Consider the following 27,648-nt stretch of genomic DNA (forward strand, 5'->3'; position numbering starts at 1 on the left):
CTTTCTTTCTTTCTCTCTCTCTCTCTCTCTCTCTCTCTCTCTCTCTCTCTCTCTTTCTCTCTCTCAAATCTACAAATTCTTGGAGGAGTCTTGGCAGGATTACAGCATTCAGAGCAGCGACTTTGTAAAATACGGGGTACTAATCGCAAGGAAGCTGTGCAACATCCAGCTTTTTTCTGCTTGTCATATTTAATAACTAGACTATCATATCATATGATTCTCAGGTGCCAGATTCAAAGCCCTACCTCTCAACAATTTGGAGCTGTGACAAAAATAATATCAGCTAGGCAGTCTTGCAATTCAAGTGACCTTGGCCTTTGACCTAGTCAGATCTTGTCAGCTCTTCACAGGGTCAACTTACACCTGTTTTCAGTATTTTAGTTTGGCTTTCTTTTTATTTTAGCCTTAAGCATAAAAGGGCTGCAGGGGACAGACAGTGCTTTGAGGAAGTGGCAGAACTGCATTTTCTTCTCCTTTCGGTGCATTTTTAATTATGCAATATGTTCTTTTAGAAAATGCCTTTTATCTAATGCCTGATGAATATTTCTTTCTTATGTATGGAATACAAATCAACTCCATTGTCTCACTGACGCTTTATATACATAGCACAAATGGACCGCGTTGCTGTTGCTGATTTTACTGGGTCAAACTTTAATTAGGTCTATAGTTCCAAAACTTAGTGGGACCCAAATGTTGACATAGATCTCCATGTAAGTGGGGCTGCTATGGGTTCTTCATTGTTAATGCCTGTGGATGGCTTGATGCATACACAGAGGTCTCCAAGTGAGCAGTGAATCTAGTGGGTCACTGCACAAATCATTTAAGTGTCTGTGAAAGCAGAAGAAGCCTGTTTGCCACATACTAAACTGGTTATTTTGCCGCAGAAGTATGAAACAGCAACAACAATATGTTCACCTCTTTTCTTTTTTCAAGTTTTCTGTCCGACAATGAATTTCTATAATTAAAAATACAATAAATTATCTGTTACTCACAGTGTTATTGTGTTATGCATTTTTAAAAGATCCCGATGGCCTAATTCAGTTTGTTTGTGTGTGTGTGTGTGTGTTGCTTGTGTTGTCAAACTGATATATTTATATTTGTTATTTATGGATTTAAGGTACTTTTATGCCACCCTTCAGCTATGTTTCTAGCGCAATTTACATTTTAAAAAATACAATGAAACAATACAAATACAAAGGGTGAAAATCTTACATGGTCCATCCACTAGTTAATGGAGTCCTTCTACCCTGTAAAGCCCTGCACACCTACAAAATCACTGCATCCAGAAACTGGTCTAATGCTTTCATGACCTCTCCTGATTCAGATATTATGGAGAAATTAAAGTTCCCAAGATTCTTTGGGGGAAGCCATGTGGTTTAAATGGCCAATTCTGGATTCACACGTCCTTCCACAGTGGGGACATTGGTTTCCGGGTGGGAGTTGATGACGGTGTGGATTTGCCAATCATGCCTTCCTCTTGGCACGTTTCTCCCTTTCATTCTGAGCATCTTCAAAGCCCATGACACCTTTGGTAAAGGCTGTTCTCCAACTGGAGCACTCGCAGCCCAGTGTTTCCCAGTTGTTGGTGGGAATACTACATTTTTAAAGATTTGCCTTGAGACAGTCTTTAAACCTCTTTTGTTGACCACCAGCATTACACTTTCCATTTTTAAGTTTGGAATAGAGTAGTTGTTTGGAAGATGATAATCAGGCACCCGAACAACATGGCCAGTCCAATTAAGTTGATGTTGAAGAATCATTGCTTTGACCCTGGGGATCTTTGTTTCTTCCAGTACACTGTTATTAGTTTGCCTGTCTTCCCAAGTGATGTGTAAATTTTTTTGGGGACACCGTTGATGGAATCTTTGGAGGAGTTGGAGATGGCGTTTATAAGTGGCCCACGTTTCACAAACATACAGTAAGGTTGGTAGTACAATAGCTTTGTAAACAAGCATTTTGGTTTCCCTTTGAATGCCCCAGCCCTCAAACACTCTGCACTTCAGTTGGGAGAAAGCTGCCCTTCCAGAGCTCAGGCAATGCTGGATTTCAGTGTCTGGCCTTGTGGAAAGATAACTGCCCAGGTAGGACAAGTTATTGACATTTTCCAATGTTACGCCATTGAGTTGGATTTGTACCTACACCATATGTTGGCTGGATCCAAATCTGCAGGAGAAACTAAACCTCTCTATCCAAGGAGTTGTTGTTGTTGTTTAGTCGTTTAGTCGTGTCCAACTCTTTGTGACCCCATGGACCAGAGCACGCCAGGCACTCCTGTCTTCCACTGCCTCCCGCAGTTTAGTCAAACTCATGCTGGTAGCTTCGAGAACACTGTCCAACCATCTCATCCTCTGTCGTCCCCTTCTTCTTGTGCCCTCCATCTTTCCCAACATCAGGGTCTTTTCCAGGGAGTCTTCTCTTCTCATGAGGTGGCCAAAGTATTGGAGCCTCAGCTTCAGGATCTGTCCTTCCCGTGAGCACTCAGGGCTGATTTCCTTAAGAATGGAGAGGTTTGATCCTATCGAAGGAGACTTGCACCCAAATCTTCAGTTTTGAAAATGGGATGCTCTTCTATTGTATTTGTGTAAGAACTCACCCATTTTGAGGAGATGCTGTCTGTCACATTTCATATTCCAGATGCAAGTATTATAACATTGATGTGAGGTTGGTGGTTTTTTTTTTTAAGCCTACTAACTTTCTAAAACATTGGCACTGTCTCAGCAGACTTGAATCATGTCAGAATGAAGCGGTTAGGATTATGTTTCTGTTCTGAGTTCTTTTTTTAAAAATTGTCTGCATTTGTTGATGCTTTCGTCTCTCCGTGTTTACCAATAAAAAAACACTTTCTCTGGTTAAGTGCTTTAAATTGGTGTACTCTTGCACATCATGCAATAATACTCCCACATGCCTAGACATTTGAGTATTATTGCTAGTTTGAAGAGGAAGGGGGAATGCATGAGGTTGGGAAGACCCATTCTCAGATGGGAAATTATGCAAAGGCGCTCCCCCAGTAGAGTGGAATTATTGGGTGTGATGACAGATAAATAGCTCTGCAATCTAGCCTGGAGTAGCAGCTGTAAGGCAGAACTTGCTAGAACTTGTGTAAAAAAAGTGGGTGGTCAAACTACCTTGGGTGATCAGGTCTGTGGCACCAACATTGGGATTTCACCACCCACTGGTTGGATGAAGTAGACACACATTTGGGGAGGGTTATTTTAAGAAATTCTACGAACCTTTGAAACATCAGAATGTCGGAAAGCTGTAGCATGTGTAATTATAATATGACAGAATGACTAAAAGTGTTGCCTTAGCGGTAATGTCTCTTTTATGCTTCTGTTTAAGGGGAAATACACATTTTTTAAAGTCACTGATGACGTGCTTTTCATTGGAATTCTTTTTTAAAACAAATACACAGCGCTGATGAATTTGGATGCATTTCATGGTGGCAGAAATGTACAGCGGTATTGTTGCCATCACACAGGCTATGGTTTGCAAATGCATGCTTTGAGTCATTTCCTTAACCTTTCTGCCAATTCTTGTTTACACTTCCTTTATATGTCACTGTGGCACCAATCTGGAAAGTTGGTGCAGACCAAGGATCTCTCATCCTTCATGATTGTATGCAGAACATGCCTACCCTGCAATGGATGGATTTTGGGCTGGCGTGGGACAAAGAGATGCAAGCACAACATGGGGTTGGGTCAAGTGGCTGGTTTGCTTTTGATTCAGAAGCACGATGATTACTCCATAATCTTTTTCCTGCTGGGAGCCGGAGGGCCTCATTCCTGCCTCTCTCCACCTGGCCCAGGGCGGGGCATGACAGCCTTCATAAAAACTGCTGCCGCCCAGCAAGAACTGAGGTATTTTGGGGAAGGTTCCATCAGGAGTTTTTGTTGTTACTGATACTATTTTTTTGTATCTTTATTTTTATGTGGAAATTGTTTAGTTTGGTTATGTAGTTTTTGATGTGTTTTATTTACTTTACTCCCTGGAAAAGTTACCTTGAAGTTTGGAAAAATGGAGGGTACAAGGAGAAGGGGATGGCAGAGGACGAGATGGTTGGACAGTGTTCTCGAAGCTACCAGCATGAGTTTGACCAAACTGCGGGAGGCAGTGGAAGACAGGAGTGCCTGGCGTGCTCTGGTCCATGGGGTCACAAAGAGTCAGACACGACTAAACGACTAAACAACAATAACAACAAATGACTACTTTGCTATGTTTGCAATTATGTAAATCTTTTCATATATTGTAAGCCGCCTTGAGCACTGTTTTAACTGTGGAAAGGTGGCATTCAAATGATATGATGATTATGATGATAATTTCAGCCAATAGCTTTCATGTGTGAAGCTGGGATTTTCATTTGCCATTCTGTTGCGCAGTCATCTACTTCAGAGAGATCGTTTGGGAGATCTCCAGAGTCTGCTTGAAAAGTCTATGAGCCAGGGGTATTAGATGGCACCACCTGGGGTACAAGGGCTCATTATAATTTCTTGCTTTATATCCCTACAACCCCCCCCCCAAAAAAAAACAAACGTGTGATAGCAGTGCATAACACTTAACCTTCTCTGTGTACTTGCCACATTTTCAACTACACCCCTGAATATGTGGTTGAGATTCGGCTATTGTACTTGAGGATCTCTATATTAACCTATAAAATCTTCCACGGTTAAGCCAGCTCATTCAAATTATGAGTTTATATAGCCAAGCACTTGAAAATATAACAAATAGTATTCAGCTGCTACTGCTGGTTTACAACTGGCAACCTCTCTTAATCTCCAATAATTTGTTTGTATGCTAAATGAAAAGTTAACCGAAACAGCTCATTTTATAAAATGTTCTTGGGGCATTTCTGTTTTGGGCAATTTATCCGGATCAGTCAATACAAGAGCTTTTTGAAATTTTCTTGGGGCTCTGTTAATCAGTTTGCCATAGGAAAATTTACCACTACTCCCATTTTCTTTTCACTGGGAAAATGCACCATAGCCACTAATACTGTAAAACTGTTCCCAAGTGCTTATAATATGGCAGATCTACTTTACAGCTTACAAACCGTAGGAGTGCATCCTAGAACCAACCCAATATGTTATTATTTTTATTTAATTCAGAATATATTATAAATTAGGTGTAGGAGGAAGGAAGGAAGGAAGGAAGGAAGGAAGGAAGGAAGGAAGGAAGGAAGGAAGGAAGGAAAGACAGAGAGAGAGAGAGAGAGAGAGAGAGAGAGAGAGAAAGAAAGAAAGAAAGAAAGAAAGAAAGAAAGAAAGAAAGAAAGAAAGAAAGAAAGAAACTCAGGCCTGCTGAGTGATTCTGGTTGCACTGATACTGTTAATCTATACTGTGCCTATTTTAAAGCTCTGCTAAAAAAAGAAAGAAAAGAAAAATCCCACAGACAAGCCCCTGACAATCTGAGACAGCATAAAAGATTAATGGGTCATTTTAGGCTTTCTAATGAGAATGAGGCTACATCTCGGACACAGGTCATAAAACTGGCTCAAGAATGACAACAGTGCATAATGACTGTGTTTCGCAGTCCCCCATTATCAGCCTAATAGGCAGGAAAAGATAGATTAGGATAGGTCTACAGATTCAGGCAACTCCTTCTCTATTAGTTGCAGATCCCTTAGCAGGCCTCCATTTTATAACATCTGCTGGTGCCCTTCTATTTAACATGTTGTTTCGGGATTCCCACATCCCCAAATCGTAGGAAGTTCCAGGGGTAGCCTGGAGATGGTATTGGTATCTTGCAGGGCTTGTGCCCGCACTTTATTTGCAAAAAAAGAGAAATAAATAAAAGGGCAGCAGGTGTCAAGGGCACTCCACAGTCAAAAAGATGCCCATGGCAGATAGTTAACTCCTATTGTCAAAGAGAACACTTACATTCGCTTCTACAGCTCTGGGTACCTATGCAGACCAATCTAGCATCTAGGCAGCTACTCCCAGGTCTGTGCTTAATGGAACAGTTTCAGCAACAGTTGGACCACACCCCTCCACCAGTTTATGTACTTTCCCCCAATGGGCTGTGCACATGCAGCTGGAGACCGAGCCTGCATGGAGGTTTGTTCATCTATTTTCAATCTGCTCCTGGTTCCGGGAGACAGTGGTTCAGGAGAGGGTGGAGAACCACCTGGCCCTTCACTGGACTGCCCTGGCTCTTCCTTCTGAACCATCCTGTGCTACACTCTCCAGCTCTGAAGCTCCCCCTGCCTCTGACTCTTACCTCCTGGCTGATACAGCAGTGGCATAGCGTGGGTTGTCAGCACCCGGGGCAAGGCAAGTAATTTGCACCCCCTAACCCGTGGATTTGCGCCCTCTAACCCTAACCCCCAGATGTTGCGCCCGGTGCGGCCGGCCCCCCTGCAACCCCCCACACTACGCCACTGTGATACAGTTCCCCACAAATCATTGACCCCCATCTCCCAAGTCGGACTCCAGCCCTTCTTCCCCTGGTGTACACTCATCAGCAGTGCTTTTTTTCTGGGGGGGACGCATTGCCCCAGCCGACCGACAGATAGACATGCAAGCTATCTCTGCAGTAACAGTGCGGACTGCTGCTCCATCAATCTCCCCGCCGATGCCCGGGGAAGGGAGTCTGGGGGGGGGGCACGGTGGAGGCAACAGTGTTGCTCCTCCTCCTCTTGCTGGGCTAGAGCCAGCTGATGAGCGCTCACCCCTCCTCACTCAAGCCAACCCCACCGTTGTCGTCGCCTTCCCATCCTCTCAGCGCCACTGCCACCACCTTGAGTCCCTTGACTGGGGGTTGGAAGGATGTGAGGGTGAGGGGGAGCAGCCAGAATGAGAGTATCCCAAAACATTTTTTAAGGGAAAAAAGCACTGCTCATCAGTGTCCTGCCAGTGCCTGGAAGCAGGTGGACACACAGACTGCCAGTCCTAGACTTTAACCCAGCATTGGTCTCTCAAGATAAGGAACAACAACTGGACATTGTTGGACTCTCAATACCCATCAGCTCCAAAGGTGATGAAAGCTGTGGTTCAACAATACCTGGTTACCCGTTACCTCAGTTCTCTTCCAGTCAGAGCCGTCTTTCCCATAGGGCTTAGTGGTGCATTGCGCCAGGGTGCCGGCCTCTCAGGGGCACCCCAGCAAGTGGGGGAGCTGCGCGGCTTTGCTGGCGGCCTCCCCTTTCCCTGCACGCCCACCAGCTGTGCCCCACAAACCATAAGACTGGCAGGCATGCAGCTTGCCTTCCAAGCCTCTGCGGGGATCGCTCTTCTCCCGAGGAGGCTTGGGAGGGGCTCAACTTCACTCCCAAACCTCTGCAGGGATCGCTCTCCTGCAGCGGCATGGGGGAGAGTTGCCCCGCCGATGGCTGGCAGTGTGCAGCTACAGCCACCCCCACACTATCCATGGTAATTTGGGGGCACTGGGTGGATATTTGCAGCCGGCGCCGCATCTGCTAAAGACGGCCCTGCTTGCAGTGCTTCCTTCCCCACTGAATCATAAGTTGCTCTACCTCCTGACAGCAGCAGCAATGTAGTGCTATTTCTTATAGTTTCTTTGCAGCTTTCCTTCCTTCACAGACTGGATAACTGGAGGGGGAACTATTCTCTCGTTGCTGCGTCAGCCCTCACTCAGTTTTCTCTTATGGAGTGCAACTCACTGCTAAAATTAGATGGAGCCAGGCACTCACTTGACAGAAGAACATGAGAAGAACCCAGTTGGACCATGACTCAACTATTCCAGCATCCTGTTCTTACAGGAACCAACCAGGTACCAGTGGGAAGCCCCAAAGCAGGACCCTGAGTGCCACAGGGCACCAATTCCCAGCAATTGGTATTCAGATGGCAGAAGCAGAACCAGTGGCGTAGCATGGGGGGTGCAGGGGGGGCCGGCCACACCGGGCGCAACATCTGGGGGGTAGGGTTAGGGGCCGCAAATCCACGGGTTAGGCGGCACAAATTACTTGCCTTGCCCCGGGGTGCTGACAACCCACGCTATGCCACTGAGCAGAACATAGCCATTGTGGCCAGAGGCGTAGCATGGTGGGGCTGGAGGGGCCATTGCCTTGGGCACTTTATTGCAGGGGAGCAACCAGGTGCCCCATGGCAGGCTCCATCATCGAGGCCAGAGCTATGGGGAGGGAAGCCATGCCCAGTCCGGGCCTTTGGGGCTGGGGCTGCTTCAGTCCGGTGAAAGCAGCAGAGAGGATGAGAGGCTGCCACTGGGCTCCGGTGCATGAGGGAGCCACCTAGTTCACCAAGGAGGTGCAAAGCTTGCCCTGCCCCGGGCACCAGCAACCTACACTACACCACTGATTGTGGCTACCCTTCCTCTTTCCTTTCCCTGTTGGAGTTCAAATGATTTCCAAAAACCACGTCCACCAAGTCTGCTCCAAGGGCTGTAGCAATGAAAAAGGCATATTCAGTGTGGAGAGTTAACAGGAAAGAGACTGAAAATAAAACATTATGCAGCGTTATGTAACATAGGCAAGCTTTTTATAACCCCCCCTTTTTTTTTGCTAAAGGCAGCTCCCACTTTGAATCTGCCCCTATTATGATGTTTTAAGATTATTGCCGTAATATTTTTGGTGCTCATTTTTTCTTTCTTCAACAAAGTGGCTGTTGGTAAGTGAGCACTAAAAAAGAAAGAAACAAAAAGCCCTTCCAAAAATAAAGCGGAATAAAAATAACTTCAGATTGCATCTGCATTTAGCAGAGTGTGATGTTCTGGCATAGTCGTCGTAATAAAAGGAGGACAAAATAATATTATCAGCTGAATGGGGAAAGACTGCTGATTTTATAGCACCAATTATTTAAAACGGGCCTTGTCTGGAACACTGTCCCTTTAAGAGGCAGCAACCCAACTGCTCTGCTTGTGGTTCACTACCCTGCGAAGAACACTTACAGGAAAATGATGATGTCCAGCTGGCAAGGCTGCTTTATAGCTGAACCAGTTGAGCCTGGTTGAGGACTGGCTGCAAAAGGGAACAGACGGCCTTACTGGAATCCTGGCCAGGGAAGAAACGTGGGCCAGGAATTTCAGGAGTGGAAATATGGCCTTTACTGTAATCCTAGTACTGAAGAGCTGGTGGAAAGTCCGATTCAAGAGCACAGCAAATCACATTCCTGGAGGTTCTTCCTTTTGACGTAATTTAATGCCTTCCACCACCATCCCTTCACATTCTCATTTCATGACAATTATCCTGTTGACTTTTTAGCGCCATCTCTGTTGGTTCTCTTTGCTTCTCCAATGTCCCGGTGGTCTCTTTACAGTTCCTACCAGGGCGGGTAGACTTCCGTCTTGTCAGACCTACTTTGTGAGTGTGTTTAAAAACTAGGACTCCCAAGGTCTACCAACCAGGGATAGGTGCAGAAGAGATATGGCTAGCATGAAAGGACAGGGTACCTCTGAGCATGTTCTGAGCCTGGGAATTTGTTCTCTAAACCAGAACTGAGCCCACAGACCCTGCCCTCAGAAGTCCACTCCTGATTAGCCATTTCTTCTTCATTTCAGCAGCCTCGCTTCATTTTCCTGTTGCTATTGTTAAACACACTACAGTGGTACCTTGGGTTACATATGCTTCAGGTTACATACGCTCCAGAAATAGTACCTCGGGTTAAGAACTTTGCTTCAGGATGAGAACAGAAATCGTACTCTGGGAGCAGGAGGCCCCATTAGCTAAAGTGGTGCTTCAGGTTAAGAACAGTTTCAGGTTAAGAACGGACCTCCGGAACGAATTAAGTACTTAACCCGAGGTACCACTGTATACAGCTGCAAATGAAATGTTTTAAGTGCAATATATAATGTGACATTAGATGAGCCTTATGGAAAATTCAATGTATTTTTACAAACGCCTTTTTTTAAAAAAAATAATAATAATTTTCAGAAAGTTTTTTTATATGTGTGTAGATTCCATCTTGGATGTCCAAAATGCTTGCTGATCTACTCCAAACCAGCCAGAGATCTACCAATAGGTTCCAATCTACCATCTGCCCACCCCACGGTTTTCATAATGAGCATATTTGAGTGGTAAAGCATTTTTTCTGAACTTTACGGAGTTCATTTATGGAGGAGATGGCTATTGATGGCTACTAGCCATGGTGGCTATCCTCTGCCTCTGCTATCAGAGGCAGGATGCTGAACTAAATAGGCCACTGGCCTGAGTCACCAGGCTATTCTTACGTTCTAATGTGTAGCCCTCAAACAAGGCGCAAAAGTAGTTGGCAATATTTAGCATTCTTGTTTCCCGTTGGCATCTGTCAGCCTCTGGGGTGGAGTCAAACCGCTGGAGAATCACAGTGCCTGCTGTGGTTGCAGAGAATGGAAAATTGTGACTGCTGTCCGTGGCATTGTTTTTCCTGTGTTACCAGGACCAAAGTGACCTTTCCCAGGCACAAGCCTGGGCAGTGTGAAGGAAGGTCCTGGGCTGCCCAGATAAAAAGACCCTCCTCTTGGCCTCACTGACGTGGTCCAAAGGAAAGCAGAGCAATACATTTGGCAACAGCTTGGCTGCTGGGGTTGCTGGAATGAGGCATAGAAGGCTTCATCCAATAAGGTTTATTCCTTATTCGCCAAAAGATGCCCCACAAGGCAGTGGGTATGTTTTGAGTTTTTTTGGGAAATTTAAGAAAAAGATCCTCAAAGAGGATTTTCAAAATTTAAAAAATTCAGACGTGTTCAAACTTCTAATTCGGAAATAGTGCAGTCTTTGAAAATGCTACACAATTTAATTGCTAAGCTCTGTTTTGGACTACCGGCGATCATCGCCAGGATTGGCACATTGCCTATGTTGCTTACAGGTGTTAGGCAACAGTGCATCGGAGTGTCTGACCCTTGTGAGGGAAAGTCACCCTATGCAAGGGTCCTTAGATGACCTATTGGGCCCATTCCAGTGCTCAGATGCTGTGATTTCATTAGCAGTAAAACACACCAGTGTAAATCTGAGCCGCGAGAGCAGGGCAGTGAAACAAAAGATTCCCACCTTTGCAACTTCTGCTGCGAGTTCATTCATTCCCCTTCCGTGGATTGTAATGATATGGGTAAGTACAGTGAGAAGCAGAGGGCCTGGTATTTTTTGAGTCTGATTGCTAGCCACAACCTGCTGACAGTGGAATTAGAAACAGCCTGCACACACTGCTTGCTATTTGGCTGACAAAATACTAACAGAGCAAATTATAGGTTGTTATTCTTTTGCAACACGGCCCTCAGGAATTTGTCTTTTGCAACAGAGTCTACCGGCCCCCGAGTCTCTTGATGGGCTGGGCATTGGTCAGTGTTACCTCCACTGAAGGCTGAGCGAAAGGAAACGAAGGAGGCGGCAGGGAGGGAACGTTGTCTTTTCCATGACAGCTGGGTACTTAGTTTGGCATTTCCCTGCAGTGCTTGGTCATTAGGATGATCGCTACCTCTCAGCTTAGCATCCCTACCTGCTGGGGCTGCTGCTTGCCGAAACTGGGGCTCTGACTTAGGAAAATGGGCTACTTGCTGTCGGCGGGGGTGATGCGTGTGTGTTACAGTTCATCTGAGCCCTTGTAATGCATATTCTGTGAGCCAACGTCAGCCCTCAAGATTAAAGCAACGGCTCTGGGAAGAAATACACCTTGCGTAGATTTGTTTTATTCTGTTGGTTTAAAATTCTGTTCCTCACCATCCGTACAGCTCTGCGTTGCTTAGGCAGCACAGCAAAACCAAACCAAAACTACCCATCCACATCTGTCAAAGTTACTGGCAAAGTTAAAGGCAAAGTTGGGAAGTATCAAACAAAACCACAAAAGAGGTAGAATCCAGCATGCAAACAAAGACTCCACAGGACTAACTGTACCTGCTACATACTGTAATATCTGGCTATGTTAGAGTCTTCCTTTAATAATATTAATAAATAAATAATTATTTTATTTTTTATAACCCGCCCATCTGGCTGGATTGCTTCAGCCACTCTGAGCAACTTCCAACACATATAAAAGCATAATAAAACATCAAACTTTAAAATTGTTATATTATTTTACATCAGCAACCTTTGGATTCTCTCCACTTCAGTGGTAATAAGAACTTGACTATTATTTAGATCTGAACTATGCCTTCAGGTTGAGTAAAGGGCAGAGGAGAATGGGGATGTTAAGTTTGGCACTTTTCTCTTTTCAATATTATTTTTTAAAAAACCCACTTATACCGTATTTTTCGCTCTATAAGATGCACTTATTCCCTCCTAAAAAGTAAGGGGAAATGTGTGTGCATCTTATGGAGTGAATGCAGGCTGCGCAGCTATCCCAGAAGCCAGAACAGCGAGAGGGATCTCTGCACAGCGCTCCCTCTCGCTGTTCTAGCTTCTGGCTTAGCCGCGCGCAGCCTCTTCAGGGCAGAGAGAGCCTTCATCCCGCTGCCCTGAAGAGGCTTCGCGCGGCTATCCCAGAAGCCAGAACAGCTGCACAGCGATCCCTCTTGCTGTTCTGGCTTCTGGGATTCAGAATATTTTTTTTTCTTATAGAGCGAAAAATATGGTAGTTAAGCCATAAAATAATGGATGGGTCAATATACTCCCCTGAAATTAGATCATTTCAACAACATGAAATTAAGTAAATGTAGCCTTTGCAAGCTCTGTGGACACTGCCAGCAAGAGCACTGGCTTCAGCTGATTAAAAGGAGAGAAGCTATTATTTATTATATACCATATACCTATCCTGTCCTTCCTCCAAGGAGTTTGGGACAGTGTGGGTGCCCACCTTTTTATCCTCACAACTTTGTGTGGTAGACTGGGCTGAAATTGAGCTTATTCCAAGGTCACCTTGTGAGTGTCATAGCTGAACAGATATTTCAATCTGGATGTCCCCAGTCCTGGTCTGACTGTACAAACACACACAATCTGTGAATGTATGCATACATTCTTTAAAAAAATAAAAATGCAGGGTAAGGAAGGAGATAAAAATCACTCCACATCTGTTTAGCCCCCGTTGTTGTTGTTGTTTTAAATCAGCCAAAGGCAAAAAAGAAAAGAAAAAAGTCTATCTGTATTTCTGGAAGAAAAGAAATCAAGTTGAGATTGTAATGTATTCCTTCTCATTCATGTCCATTTTTCCTGCTCCCATTCCACACCTCCTAGAACAAGCCCTCCATGCGGCAATTGTGTAAAGGTAAATGAAGGAAAGAGCTGTCAGCCAAGACATTATAGAAACATATTACGCCGATAGGCTGTTAACATCCATTCTATCACAAAAAGTTACAAGATGACAGCAGACGACTCATCCTAAAGCTGGAAGAAGAGCGCAAGCTGAAAATGTTAATTTTCAGCTATCTTGAAAACCATAGGTGGTCTTGGCATGGAAATAATATAGTGCCTCCAAATATGAATCTCTATGGCATAGCAGGAGGCAGGTCTAACCAGCACTGTCACCATATGTGTTTGGGATTTCTCACACCATAATTAATATTCATTCTGCAGAAATGAATAATTTAATGCAACTTCTTGTGCTCAGCGATACAACCAAATGGGCACACCAGGAGAAATAGATTGCTGCGCCGAGTTGTTGTTTTTCTAATCTGGATCAGGAAAACTAGATCAGCTCCTAATAATCAGGACACAACTTTTGAGCAAATGGGGCACAGATGAAACACTATGAAGAAGACCCGTTTCTAGTGGTAAAAAATGGGCAACATTTCTCAAGGGGGTAGACTCCCCCACCTTTGATGTTCAGTATGGGGGCATACTCTTGGAGTCAGTGATATTTTCGTTGTATTGGTGAGGAATTCAGCTTTGCTGTTACTTTGAATATATCCCTATCAATTTAATTCCTGCAAATCTCCAAGTGGCACATCAAGTAGAATCTTGAGATTATGTTTTGTTGATAACTTTGGTCATGTCTTCCCACCCATTTTCTGTATACAGGGTCAAAAAGAAACCTCGCCCCAAAACTGTGTAAATAGAGGGGGACAGGTTTTTGTGTGAAATTCTCATGTTTGCTGGGATATGACACTTAACTTAATTAACTTAATTAAGCGTGGAGGCGGCCTGAGGGTGTGTGTTCACCCCCACCCCAAATTCGGGACCCAGTGCTTTTTTCTGGGGGTATGCATACGCCTAAACATTTTGTGAATCTTTGTACTTGTGTCCATTTACTGTATTTGTTTTTCCTGACATGAACTATAAAATGGTGATTTTCTTGAGTCAAAATGAGAGTACCCCCAAAAAACATTTTTTTTAAGAAAAAAAGCACTGTCAGGACCTCTCCCTGGATACACATTCATTCATTTAACACATTCATTCCTTCAAATCTGTTTTAGCGCTTCCTCCAACCCTCCAGTGCAGATCTGAGGATATCATTCCACAAGAGGAAATCTTCATGCTGACGTGACACGCTAATTGGCTCCTACCTCATGTTTACATTTTGGCTCTGCTCTTGTCAATGAGTCCTACACCATTGCAAAGAACCATGGAAGCTGCTATAACAGGGGAATTTTTAAGTCCCCTTCAAGCCTGCTCTGACATTTTGGAATACTGTGAGAGCCCTCCTACTTTTTCAGCCTAGGTAGTTTCTTATTATGGTGCTGGAGGAGACTCTTGAGGGTCCCATGGACTGCAAGAAGATCAAACCTATCCATTCTGAAGGAAATCAGTCCTGAGTGCTCACTGGAAGGACAGATCCTGAAGCTGAGGCTCCAATACTTTGGCTACCTCATGAGAAGAGAAGACACCCTGGATAAGACCCTGATGTTGGGAAAGATGGAAGGCACAAGCAGAAGGAGACGACAGAGGACAAGATGGTTAGACAGTGTTCTTGAAGCTACGAACATGAGTTTGACCAAACTGTGGGAGGCAGTGGAAGACAGGAGTGCCTGGTGTGCTGTGCTGGTCCCGGGGGTAGGTACCGTGGGTGTAAGCAGAGTCCACACGAAGAGGGGCGAGGTCCAAGGCGGAGAGCCGGGCGGGGAACAGGAACGCTGGAACAGGAGGCTGAGCAGGGAACAGGAGCACCGGATAGTCAGGAACAGGAGGCCGAGCAGGGATCAGGAACACCGGATAGTCAGGAACAGGAGGCCGAGCAGGGATCAGGAACACAGGAAGGTCCGAAGCCAACAACAACGTTGCTCCCGCAACCTGGGGCCAGGCTGACTGGGCTTTTATCCTCTTCTAAGGCCGGGGGCGGTCCCGGCCCCCAGGAGCCCCGCCTCCTCTGGCCTTAAGGCGAGCACTCCTCCTGGGGGCAACCAGTTCCCTTCGCCTCTCTGCCCTAAGCCTCTGCAGATCAGGAGAGGCCGAAGGGTTACTGGGCCCTGGAGGAGGCTCACCTGTGGCCACTGAGTCGTCAAGCCCCTCTGGGGCCAGAAGGGCTTCACCTGGGGCCAGCTCCTGAAGCTCTGTCACAGGTGCAGGCTCTTCAGCATCTAGGCCTTGCCCCAGTTCAGCCGGCCCTGGAGGCGGGGACTCCAGTGCAGGCTGGGATTCCTCTGGTTCATCCTCTGAATCGGAATCCCAGGCCATCACATGTGCTCTGCTCCATGGGGTCATGAAGAGTCGGACACGTCTAAATGACTAAACAACTCTTCCCTCATCTTACTCTTCCCTCATCTCAGTTCCTTAGCCACCTCTGTTGTTTTTCTCTCTGATTAGGCAGGGCCCTGGCAAGGAGCACAATCCAGTGTTATCCCCAAAGGACACACCCTCCTCCCCACTTATTTTTGAGTCTTATTGGCGGGGTTCCAAGGAACTCAGGTTTGTCAGTGGCCTTAGATAAGAGCTGACCCAGGAAGACTCGCCTGCCTTCAGTCAGCAGCCTGAGCCTGCTGGGCTTCCCCTCAGAAGACAAAAGGCAACTAAATGTTTGTGCCTGCTGAAAGGATCCAACACTCAGTTTTGAACCGGTGCTGAAGAAAGTTCAGATTCAGCCATGACCTTGCACCTGCAGGTTACGATGCAACTCAGGAAACCCCATCTTTGCCCCTTCTTTCCTTGGGACAGGTAATTATTTGCACTGTGCTCTTTCTTCTTGTCTCTTCCCCGGCATTTCCCTAATCTTGCTGTCCCTGATATCTCAGGTTACTCCAAGTGCCATATTGCACTTGAACTCCACCCCCTCAGTGTGTCTAGACCTCCACTGTTGTTGCGCCTGGTTAATGCCCCTCTTCACTCCACATAAAGCCACCCCTCCACCTTTCTCTACCTCTCTGTTTAAGCTTAAGGTCCAGGCGGCGTGGGTTTTTTGAGTAGCCCATTTAACGTGCAACAACTAACCATCTCTCTGTTTTCTGTTTCTGTGCAGCTGCAAAGCCATTTTACTTATTGCCTGCCATTTTGTGTAAATACACATTTGCATTAATTAAGATTGGCAATTGTTGGTGCTTCCATATTTCCCCAAATAAACAAGGCAATATTGGTATTTACAGAGTAATTGCATCCATTCCAATACTGTCTGTAGCATGCAATCATCTCCAGCAAGGATTCCCCACATAGTTTTGTCTGCAAACATGCCTGCAGAATGCGTTCGTGTTTCTAAGATACATGGGCAGATCTGGTACTACAGGGGAAAACATTACATTATGGGATTCTACCGTAGGCTTTCCAGGAGGCAGGGAAAGTTGGAGAGCCCATCTGTGGAGCACCTGGAGTCTTCTTCAGAATCTTTTATATGGATGTAACCTGCATCTGACAGGTTACCTCCATATCCAGATTTCATGTTCACAGAATATCACCATCCTTTTGATCAAGGCACAGACAAAGCCTTTTAGGTTCAAGACACAGACAAAGCCGCATGCATCTTGGGACCAGGATACATAAATGGTCAACTCATTCTCTACTCACTCAGTTGATCACCTTGTTCTGCAGGAGAGGGAATCCTGCAGATGCCATCCTATAAGGCCTTTAGTCTTCCAAACTGAAATCTTTCTCCCAGTTGGTATCTCTATTAGATGTGAATTGATTTTACAGATGTGCTGTTGTTGTTTCAAAACAAACACACACGCACAAACAAACACAGTTTTTATATATGTAATTGCTTCAATTGTTTTTGTGTACGGGGCTGTTTTATATATGCTTTTTAATATATTGTAAATTGCTTTGGGGTACCTCATGGGAACTGACTGAAAACTGTAATAACGCTGTGCACATATATCTTGTGGTGTGTGTGTGTGTGTCCCAATTAAACCAATACACTTAGACTGAAGTTTATATTTAGTGCCTCTGCAGTTCAGCTGCAGCTTACAGTTCAGCTGTAGCTTGCTGCAAAATAGACCACTGGAGCTGTTCCCTTGCCATCTCCAATATTTGATTGTTTATGTTAGCCAGTTACACACACATTCACAAATGCTGGGTAGCATAGTGTAACCAGGGCAGTGGGTGGAGGACATTGCCACCATTCTGCAAGGTCTCCGGTTTTCTGTTCTGACTCCTGCAAATGAAGCTGCAGGCTGTTCTGTCTGTCCCTGGTTTCCTGTGTCTGGATTGGTTTGAGGTCGAGAGTGGTTTCCTGTTTCTTTGAAGCTCAGGGTTAGTCTAATTGAAAAGATATGTCTTCTTGCAAATATGTGTCCAGTATGGTTTAAAAAAGAGGAGTCCGGCGTTTGGTGCTGATAGCCACTAACTAAACAGAGAAGGCTCTGAAGGATAATTAATTAAAGGAAATGACTGAGTTAATGTATGAGAGGTGATCTACAACATTCCTCAATTTCTCCTGAGATGGTTGGGGTGGATTATTGGCCCTTGGTAAGAAGTTAGGCAGACAGGGAAAAATAGGGAGCATTAATGGGGGCATAATATAGTACTGATTCTTCCCTGTTGTTTGGTTGCAGTTTGGTGTATACTGTATGAATGCAAAGGGAATGATGCACAGATATGTTCACTGAGAATACATGTTCTTTGATGCAAGAGAGCTACCAACAGGGCCAGCCCTACCATTAGGCAGAGTGAAGTAGCTGCCTCAGGCATCTGATGCTGCAGGAGGAGGAGTGCCAGCAAGGCATTGAAGGACAGCACTATGTGTTGTTGGCTAAATATTGTGGGATTCAGAATCAATGAAAGGAAGCACTTTTTTCCAAGATAACCCTTCCAGGAAACCAATAATGAGTATGCCAGGTTCGGTCAGTCAACCAGCTACAAATACACCTAACAGTTACCTCATTCAACCCACATTTTGACCAGCTTCTTCGCGAGAATATCATGGGGGACTTACGCTCTTACATTATTTTCCTCAGGCAGCCAAACATCTTGTGCCAGCCCTACCCATCAAGCATATATCCAAGTTGACATCATAATTACTGTGGAAGGAAGGTAGATCCTATGACTGTTTAGATGTGAAGAAGTTTCATACTTGTTTAAGGAAGTTGTTGTCACTGTGCTTGGTATGGAATCTGCAGGGTGTGCAACTGCTAGGTATTTAGGGGGACACCTGGCTTTACACATATTACTCTGGTGTGGAAAGATCTCTTAGCTCCTGAGCTCAATTCAAGGTTTTGTTGCTGATGTTTAAAGTCCTAAATAACTTGGAGCTAGGGTCCCTACAGACACACCTCTCCCAGGTCAAAACAAGTCAACATTTATGTTCTTTCAGGGAGAACCAACTGGTTTTTCCAAGACCAGTGAATTGTCAGTTGGTGAAGTTGTGAAATCAGGCCTTCTTGGTGGTAGCACCCACCCCCTGGGGTTCTTGCTTTCAAGAAGCTCATGAGGTGGGAACAGTAATGAGCTTTGAACCCCAGTTTTAAAAGTATAATTGAATGAAATACTTCCCTGACCCTTAATTTCTAATTATCTGCTTTATACATTGCTCAGTTTTATCTGTGATATACAATTTTTTTTCGTTCTGCTTTTTATAAGATTTCTGTTGAATTTGCTTGAATTGACATTGACTTTTCTTTTGATTATGTTCCATGTAAACCACTTAGAAAGTTTTATTGCATTAAGCAGTATATTTATATATATATATATATATTTTAAAAAACCCAACCAACTAAAACAGAGCAATGTCTCAGCAAGAAAGCCAACACTCATTTGTTGTATTTTATCTCATCCCCTTCCCTCAAAATTATTTATAGCCATTGGTGTTGCCTTATTTATATGCTGGTTTCCTCATTTGTCTGTTCCCTGCTGAGTGAAGATTTTCCTATACTAGTGAAAGCTATACCACTCTATACTACTAAGCCTAGGAGGTCTTCCATGTTGGGGTTATTCCCTGTCGCTTGGGGGATTTCCCCACAATTATTCATTTAGCAGTCAAACCAGCTGTGGTGCCTTTTTAATAACAGATAAGATATAGGGAGAAATGAATCACAATTCGGGAAGAAAGTTAGCAGCCAGTCAGAATCTTGTGGAGAACATTAAGTAGATCAAATTCCCATAGCAAAGCATCAAACGGGGACCCACCACAGGCCTGTGTGTCGCTAGGGGAGGACTGAACAACTCAAAACACATCAAGGAGAAAAAAAAGGTCTCCCAGAAATTTAACATGGCCTGTCATAACCAGGCTCTTGATAACCTTCCTTCTTTTGAAGTTCTAGACATGCTACAAAGAAGTTTATCAAGACAGACAAAGCAAGCTAGTTTTCTGGGCCCAGGAGAGGTCAGGTGTCACACAGTGACTAAGTAGCTCAGTAACAACAGCCAGAAGCTGCCACCACTGCCCAATAACACCTGCTGTTGGAGCAGATTACCCACCTTGTCAAATGATAGGACCGGCCCTGAGTGTTAGGGGGTCCTGAGGCTCCTATCTTTGGGCGACTTTTATGGCCTATTTAGTAATCTCATCCCTGGTTTTACAAAATTACAAAAGCCATCCTGCCCTCTGATTTGATCCTGGAATGTCCCTATTCTCCCCACCAGCACTGCCAGCACTGAGCTTGGGGAGGAGGATGAGCCAGAGCTTGTCTCAGGTGAGGATAGTGGCTGCTGCTGCTGCTCTGCGGGATCATCCAATAATAATAATAATAATAATAATAATAATAATAATAATAATAATAATAATTTACTATTTGTACCCCACCCATCTGGCTGGGTTTCCCCAGCCACTCTGGGTGGCTTCCAACAAAGATTAAAAATACATAAAAATGTCACACGTTCTAAATGTCAGGTAGTTGTTTATCTCTTTGACATCTGATGGAAGGGCGTTCCACAGGGCGGGCACCACCACCGAGAAGACCCTCTGCCTGATTCCCTGTAGCTTTGCTTCTCGCAATGAGGGAACCGCCAGAAGGCCCTTAGAGCTGGACCTCAGCGTCCAGGCAGAACGATGCAGGTGGAGATGCTCCTTCAGGTATACTGGACTGAGGTAGTTTAGGGCCTCTGCTGCTGGCCTCCTCCCTCAGGCAGCTTGTAGCAACTGCTAGAGAGTGGGGAGGAGAGACTGCTGCCACATAGGCCCAGCCCCATGTGGCATGTTGGCTCTGAGGGGCAGGCAAGGGGCAGGGCTGTCCTGGGTGGGAAGAAAGGGGGAGCAGAGAGGAGTGCAAATAGCCTTGGTTGTTATCTTTAAAAATGTTTCGTGCATCCACGCCTGATCTTACCAAATCTTTCCCAAACTTATTTATTTGTGTGTGTGTTTCTTTTCATAAATCTACCAAATAATAAAATAAAATAAAACTGGGATTAAGGGGGTTTGTCAGGATGGTAGAAGCAGTGCATAATGTGCCCTGTATTTGTGTGGTGGCGGCACTCGCCCTTCTTCTGGTAGGAAATGCTCTGAGGAGGGGGGACACCAAAAAACGGGGGCCAAGGAGGGTCAGTTGTGGGGGGAGATGAAAAATGTCCCTATTTTCATCTGAGGAATGTTGGAGGGTATGTAGTCTAGCAGTTGGGAGATCAATATGGAGTGGATCTAGGTCATTTAGTGAGTGCTTAGGGATGTTTTGTGCACTATCAAACCTTCTAAGACATTTCCGCAGTACAGGTGACACACACAACCTATGCACATTCAACATGTGTGCATTCAGCTTTATGTGTTTGGTAAAAATAAAATAAAAAATGAAAGGGGGAAAGAGGGCAGGTGTCTGGGTAAAAGACTTTGACAATCCCACCCACCATTGAACCCAATGTGTGTGGACTATGCACAATTTTGGCTTTATGCTCTAACCCCAGAACATAACCCCAGCATGAGTTGAGACTCGCCTATAGTGCCCTTGGCAGGCTGTTCAAGTGAGCGCTTTGCCACAGCCACATTTGGTCAGGCAAAAACGGTGTAGGTGATAAAGCTTTAAAAGTGGTTGTGCCCCTTCGGAGGATGTCACAGGGACAGGATCTTTCATTTTAATCCACTGGATGAAATCTATACATTAGGACACGGGGAGCCAACATGGTGCCCTCATTGGCCATGCTGGTTGGGGCTGATGGAAACTGGAGTCTTAGCAACATCAGGAGGGCCACAGCTTCCCCTTCCTGGCTCCGAATAATCAGAGCATGAGGCCCTTGGCTTCTGTGTTGCACCAGATAAAGAGTAGCCGGTTGCCTATAGTCCTAACGCTGACGCAGTGTGCCCTTTTGATTTTAGCAGCATTAGGAGCTAAACTTGCGCTAGGAAACAAGTTTCCATTGGCTTTGGCTGCTGGAGTTTTTAATTTCCGTGTCTCCATTTCTCTGTTTCGCTTAAGTTCACTCCCTACTCGCTGGCCTAATGGGCTTTTGCAGACGTCCCAGAGATTTGCTGCTTATGATAACTGGCCTATACTGAAGGTCAGGCGAGTCCTTATCTCTCTCCCCACCCCCACCCCTGCCCTCTTAATGCTGCTTCTTTTTTTCCATGAGAAGCGCTGAGGAGCAGGTGCAGCTCTCTCAGCGTGGACTCTGCAATGTTTCCACACAGTGCATCCAGAAAATGCATGCCTGCAGGGTAGAACAAAATTATCAGTGTTCCCCCATGAGGGTCCGGCACCTCGAGAGGCTCCCGTCAACTACAGAGCAGTTAGCTGCATGGCTGAGCACTGGCAGTAAATGCTTACTTCAATTGTGGCAACTGCCACTCAGAAGGTATGCATTTAATCTTGAAGGATAGATGTCTCAAGACATCCTCCCAGAGTGGCAAAGAGGCTTGGGGTGTAGAGGAAGCATTACTGGAGGGAGACCGTGATGGGGAAATGACCTTCTCTTAAAGCGATGCCAGGGCAGTTAGCAATGTGTGCGTCTGTATGCATATCTATACAGTGGAACTTCGGGTTAAGAACTTAGTTCATTCTGGAGGTCCATTCTTAACCTGAAACTGTTCTTAACCTGAGGTACCACTTTAGCTAATGGGGCCTCCCGCTGCTGCCATGCCACCACCGCACAATTTCTGTTCTCATCCTGAAGCAAAGTTCTTAACCCGAGGTACTATTTCTGGGTTAGCGGAGTCTGTAACCTGAAGCATCTGTAACCTGAAACGTCCCTAACCTGAGGTACCACTGCAAATCTACATGGATATATAAACGCTTTGCACCAGAAGCTTCTGTCGTATTTTTGAAATCTTCTTGACAAAGGGGACGCAGAGAGGAAAGATGGAGCAGTGGTTTTGTTATGAACAGGCAGGTGGTTTTCCTCACTGTCTCCCCGCTAAGGCCATGCAGGGCATTGCTATGGCAATCTGCTCTCCAATCCCACCCCCCTTAAGGAGTCAAATGCATTTCCAGTCACACTAGGTACCTGCCAGCTCTTCTTTTCTCGGAGAGGTGGTCATTTCTAACCTTCCTATGAATGTCCCACTACTTTAAAAGTTCACCGTGAGTATGAGTGCCAAAACCCCCTTTTTCCCCTAGAAGAAGAAGACTGGCCACATCTATACAGTCACTTCCTGCAAGTTCTGCTCTGGAAGGAAGTGTGATCACATTCTTTTTTTACTTCATTCAAATCATTCCTCAAAACCTTCCCATTCTAAGAAGGTTATGTCACCCCCTTAGTTCCTTTACCAGACTGAATGGAACCTGTATATATGTAAGTCAGGCATGGCCAAACTTGGCCCTGCAGATGTTTTGGGACTACAACTCCCATCATCCCTAGCTAACAGGACCAGTGGTCAGGGATGATGGGAATTGTAGTCCCAAAACATTTGGAGGGCCAAGTTTGGCCATGCCCTGATGTAAGTGAAATAAATGCACATTTTTGCCCTATTTCCCCACCTATGTTCCGCCCCTTCATTTGTTGTCTCTCCTGTGTTGATTTTTTTTTGGTAAGTTTCTTGAGACAGTGGCCTGACCTCTGCAGAACACCATAGCTCAGTGGTAGACAATCTCCTATACACGCAGATGGTCCTAAATTCAAACCCCACCATCTCCAGGTAAGAGAACCCAGCCTGAAATCTTACGAGAGCTGCTACTAGTTGGTGTGGAAGGTACTGAAAGAGGTAGACCAGTGATCTGGCTTGTTTTAAGGCAGCTTCTCATGTTGCTATGTTGTGGTTTACAAGTCTCCACGCACCAACAAATACAAATAATATTTCTGTAACCCAAAACAATGCAGCCTGGAATAACTCCACACCAGTAGTGCTTCTGAGAGTGAGCACAGATGGATTCTTGAATCGAACTCAAGACTGCAGCCTTGCTTAGTGCAGATAAGTGGCGTGCATGTGTGCGTGCGTGTGTAGCGTTCATTGTGCACTGACACTCATCTGATAAATAGAGGGTCTATTCACACAAAACACTATTGTAGCACAGTCTCACACTTAGGCTCTGAAGTATAAATCTCAGTCCGAAGTGGTCTGTAAAGCTTTAAAAACATAAAAACAAAGTTTGTCATGTTTTTATTTTCTGCATTTAAACCCCAAATTTTCAGAAATAAAATGTTCCAGGTAGCTGACATCAGTTCACAATCCACAAGAATATGTAATCCATAATAAAAAGCAAGTAAACAATATAAATACAATGAGGTAAGAGTGGATAAAAGAGATAGCCAGTTGAAAACACCATTAATAGTGCAATTTTGGCATATATTGTTTGGGTAGAGATCTGTATCGCAATATTCAGAAAACTGTGAATCTCAAAAGAAAATTGTATTTTGGTACGTGCTGGATTGAGAAGTGCGTATTGAGTAGTTTCTCGTTAAAATGAAAACAAATTCAAATTTTGTCAGCCCTATAATCTGACCCATTTTTATTGTGTTGTATTAATGTCACTTAAGTATGCCACTTTCAGTTTCTTTTACAAAGCATCATATTAAATTTAAATATATTTTGTGATCCTTAAACACCACTGTGTTTTCTTTCTAATCCCAAAATGGAAGGGGGGAAAGAACAACCCACAAGAGGCCTTGCTGTTCAGCTGTGCATGGCAGTGGCCCGTGTGTCTCAAATTCAGCAGCCCCTTTGCATGCTCACGCACATGAAAATATTCCCATGGGACTGGCGACCCACATAACTTCTTGGGGGGGGGGACATTTTGCAGAGCCCAGTGCAATTCAAGGTTCTCACTCATGGAACTGTTCTTGGAAAGTTATGCAACCAGTTCCAAACTTTTCCATGTGAATGGGAAACCCAGCCAGATGGGTGGGGTATAAAGAATAAAATTATTATTAATGCATGTTATAGGATCACATCCAACAAGTGCCAAACATTAGGTCAGAATTGGCTGAGAGGTGGTAATAAGAAACCGACTGGTGTTAAATGCACAATTTTCCTTTTAAAAAAAAAGGAAAGAGAGGGAAAAGAATGCATATACTGTCAGTTATTTTGGATTTTAAAACGCCAAGCTCTAACTGCTACAGTTGCCTAATTTTAGATAACTTACTGTAAAAAGTAGAGATACAGACACCCACCCACCCACCCACAATTCCCTCCACCTAAATATATTGGTCTATTTACTAGGGTACTTACCTGTTTAAGACCCGCAGTTATATTAAGTAAAACAGAGTGCCTGAACTAATACATTTACTGAGAGCCTATTTGTTTTACTGAAGAATTTATTGCAGCAGTAATAACTGTCAGAGGAAAAGCGTGGTTAAAGTGCTTGAGAAGGGACCAACTGCATAGGGTATCTATCACACTATCGACTTCCTGACAGTGGCGTTGTGAACTCCTTTGTCATAAACTCAAGCACCCAGAGTCAAAACCTCGATCAATGAAAGGGGAAGCTGGTCTCCAGCTTTCAGAGAGGGCATCTTTTCTCTTTGACCCATTAGGACACAAATAACAGAGGTTTCCCCCCTCCTGCTTCCCCCTACACACACGCACACACACACACATCCCTCAGTGAAGGCTTGATTTATAGCAAGCCTTCCGGATAGCTGCTAGCTAGTGTTTATATTTGAAATGACAGCAGCAGTACTTAACAAGGGAAAGAGTTAATATACAGATTGCCCCGATTACAGCCCTATAAAACGGCCTACCCCTGGAAGTTGCAAACTGAAATTCCATTACATTGTGTAATTACTTACTACGGTGGTATTTTGCTCCCCGCCCCCCACTCCCATTCCCCTTTTATTTCACATTATTGGCATCTACCGTAAAGAAACAAGACTAGTACCTTTGAAAATATTATAGTGATTTTGAATGCATTTTCCATCTCCCTGGATAATTCATTGTGAGACTCAAAATGCAATTCATTGAAGAAAACTTTTCTAAATTGTTTCTTTCCTCTTCTGCTCTCTCTCTCTCTCTCTCTCTCTCTCTCTCTCTCACACACACACACACAAAATAATAGATATATTAATGATTGTAGAATAATGACAATGTAAAGCTATACCGCACATGCCTTACACATATTTGGTAAGCCAAGAGAGTGAGATGTAAGTTCTTCCTTCTCATGTAGATTCCCTATATTTGTAATTTCAACTGCAGCTGTGTTTAATCGAAGGGATATTAAAATATTTAGATTTAGGGTGGTGTGAGATTTCTCTGCATTGATGCTTTGAGCAGGTATGCCTCAGGTGAGGTGGTTCATTCTGCTTCTCGACTCAAGTTCCCTGCTTCATCATATCACCAAACCAACCAGGTCCCCCCTCCTACTTCAGTTACTTCTCAACGAAGTTGCCCAAAATGTGTAATATCCATGCACACGAGAGCTCCAGTTCTTCATGGTTTGGTAGGGTAATTAAAACACCACACCAAAACTTATGGTTGGGAAAGAGACAGCTTCTTCTGGTTGAGTTAGGAGATATGTGGATTTTCCCCCAGCCAGAACTCAATGGAACTCAGTCCAGCACCTCTTTGGTGGGCGCTATTGCCATTATAAGAGAACAAGGGAGGTGTCCATGGTAAGTTCTGGCACCTCTTTTTCTAGAAAAATAGCACTGTATTTGCCCCAAAGCACAGCACTTAGTTAAACTTAGTTGAAACACACTTGATATTTTATTGATCACTCACCCATTGTTTTTGGGCTGCACACAACAGCGGACTTCCATTTCTTTCCAGGACCAATACTAAGAAACCACCTTTGTACTTTTCCTTAAGTGCAGTGCAGAAAGTGTATTGCTCTCGTTGGAATCTACAGGGAGACATAATCTTTCTTTACCTTTCCGACACAGAAGATGATGATGAAAAATTAGTGCAAGCAGAACAGAAGGGTGGGCTCCATATAAATGTGTTCTAATGGTATCATAAAAACCCACTTCATTTTTATGTGTTGCTATGAATGGCCACAAATAAAGAATTATTGCGAGAGCCCCAGCACCTTTCAGAAGTGTTGCATGAGTAACCCATTTGGACTGGTCTTTGGGTCTCAGGTTAAGTTGGGGGAAAAACTGGGAATATTTCAGCGCATTTAAACAAAGTCATATGAGGTATGCAGACAACTCAAGCCTAAAGATGCTGTCATATTTTGACCCCCCAAAGTATTGCACCTCATCTAGCTTGTTTTAAGCATTGCCTGATTTAGGAAATGTTGCACTCTGCCGAATTAGGTTTGATCCAGTCACCTAGTCCAGTAAACTTCACAGGAAGGTTCTTATGTAACCCTTGGAACACCCAAGAGCCAGGTTCATGCACTGCAAGGCTTATTTCGTACTGACCAGGATGCTCATCCCAAACCTGGAGCCTTTTTGAATGGGTGCCTTGCTATACCATATCAACCTAGTATTGACTAAAGCACACTAAGCAAACAACAGCATAGTAAAGGTGGAGAGGGATCCAGATGTTTTAGAGACTGTGACATTTCTTGCTCGTATACAGATGATGTAGTTCAAGTGGTAGCTCAACAGCCTGCATGTTTTTACACTTCAAGCAGTAACCTGGCCAGCCTGGAATATGTTTGGGAGCAGACGGGACCAGCCCTACCATTATGTTATGTAATTTTTATGCCACTTTTCAGCTGAGAAAGTTCTCAAGGTGGCTCTCAAGAATAAAAAGATGCATACTGTTGTCATCATCATCATACAGTCATACCTTGGATCCTGAATGCCCTGGAACTTGGATGTTTTGACTCCCGAACGCCGCAAACCCAGAAGTGATTGTTCCAGTTTGCGAACGTTCTTTTGGAACCTGAACGTCCGACGGGCCTTCTGCAGCTTCTGATTGGCTGCAGGAACTTCCTGAAGCCAATCAGAAGCCACAATTTGGTTTTCGAACGTTTTGGAAGTCGAACGGACTTCTGGAATGGATTCCGTTTGACTTCCAATGTATAACGACGACAACGACAACAACAGTACCCTACCCATCTGGCTAGGTTGACCCAGCCGCTCTAGGCATCTTCCAACAAATATAACAGCATAATAAAACATCAGCCATTAAAAACTTCCCTATAAAGGGCTGCCTTTAGATGTCTTCTAAAAGTTGTATAGTTATTTATCTCCTTGACATCTGATGGGAGGGCACTTCACAGGGTGG

The 27,648-nt window shown here is 44.5% G+C and overlaps 1 long non-coding RNA gene across 1 annotated transcript in view; it reads right to left on the reverse strand.

Moving 5' to 3' along the window:
* LOC309373338 overlaps positions 1-27,431 on the reverse strand; it is a 48,165-nt gene extending 20,734 nt beyond the window's left edge. Inside the window, exons 1-2 of the long non-coding RNA XR_014169980.1 lie at positions 27,208-27,431; positions 26,191-26,311 (exon numbers count right to left, since the gene is read on the reverse strand). This is a non-coding gene — a long non-coding RNA (uncharacterized lncRNA). The remainder of the gene's footprint in view (positions 1-26,190; positions 26,312-27,207) is intronic.
* Between the last annotated feature and the right edge of the window lie 217 nt (positions 27,432-27,648).

Source organism: Podarcis melisellensis, assembly GCF_964234715.1.
Source record: "Podarcis melisellensis genome assembly, chromosome: 1".
Taxonomy (NCBI): domain Eukaryota; kingdom Metazoa; phylum Chordata; class Lepidosauria; order Squamata; family Lacertidae; genus Podarcis; species Podarcis melisellensis.